General features: G+C 37.6%; 1 pseudogene; it reads right to left on the reverse strand.

Moving 5' to 3' along the window:
• Window positions 1–308: 308 nt before the first annotated feature.
• LOC126064488 (proteasome maturation protein-like) lies at window positions 309–733 on the reverse strand (annotated as a pseudogene).
• Window positions 734–1021: the final 288 nt, after the last annotated feature.

Below are 1021 nucleotides of genomic sequence, written 5' to 3' on the forward strand. Positions count from 1 at the left end.
TTCTCAATTAAATTTACAGAATACCTAGAAATGGGTTTAAATGGAACCTGTGGACAGTTTTATAATATTCATTAGCAACATTTTCTTAAAGACATATAAGATTATTGTTTTAATGTAAAATAGGAATTTTAAAATCATCTCCCCTTAATGCTTTCAACTGTCACATAACCATAACAAAAGACCCAAATAATTTCAAATAATCAGTGATACCATTTAGGCAAAAATTGTTCTATGTCAGTACTTTTAATAGAAAAAAGACAGCTCTACATAAGATACAGCCCAACTATTCTAATTGTCAGCACACCATATTACAGTAAACCAAGCTTATATTCCACCAACGAGTGTGGTTCTCCCATTACTTCACTTTGTGATGGATCATTAAGAACACGTTCAAAACCCATAGTCTCATCATTACCCCTCAAAATATCCAGCGAAAGGTTGGAGCTCACAAGAAATGGAAGACGTTGAGCCTGCTGCACCGCCTTGAATTCCATCTGCAATTTTAGTGGAGCAAACAGACCCTGGATGTTTCTCAGGGTGGAAGAATTCATTTTATCTTGGTTGAGCTGAAAAATTTTTCAGATAATTCAAGAGGATGACTGGGCAACAGTTCATTTTTCACAGAAGAAAAACCTTTTCGAAGAAGATCGTGATTCGCAAAAAGGCCGCTCGTTGAAAGTTCAGTAACTGGAATACTGTCTTTTAGCTGAGATCCAAGTCTTCTGGAATTCATCTTCAGCCCGCTCGCCGCACCACCTTTCAGCCCTGTTTCCCTCTCTTGTTTCATTTTTTTGCAGATGGATATCCAGTTATGCCAGCACCATTTGTTACATTTGTTAAAAGACTGTCTTGCCCCCACTTAACTGATTTGGGCCTTTGTCAAATATCAGTTGCTCATACGTGGATGGGATTATATCTGGATTCTCAATTCTGTTCCACTGGTCTATGTATCTGTTGTTGTACCACTACCAAGCTATTTTGACTACTGTGGCAGTAAAATATGTTCTAAAGTCAGGCAGTG

Source organism: Elephas maximus, chromosome 2, assembly GCF_024166365.1.
Source record: "Elephas maximus indicus isolate mEleMax1 chromosome 2, mEleMax1 primary haplotype, whole genome shotgun sequence".
NCBI lineage: Eukaryota > Metazoa > Chordata > Mammalia > Proboscidea > Elephantidae > Elephas > Elephas maximus.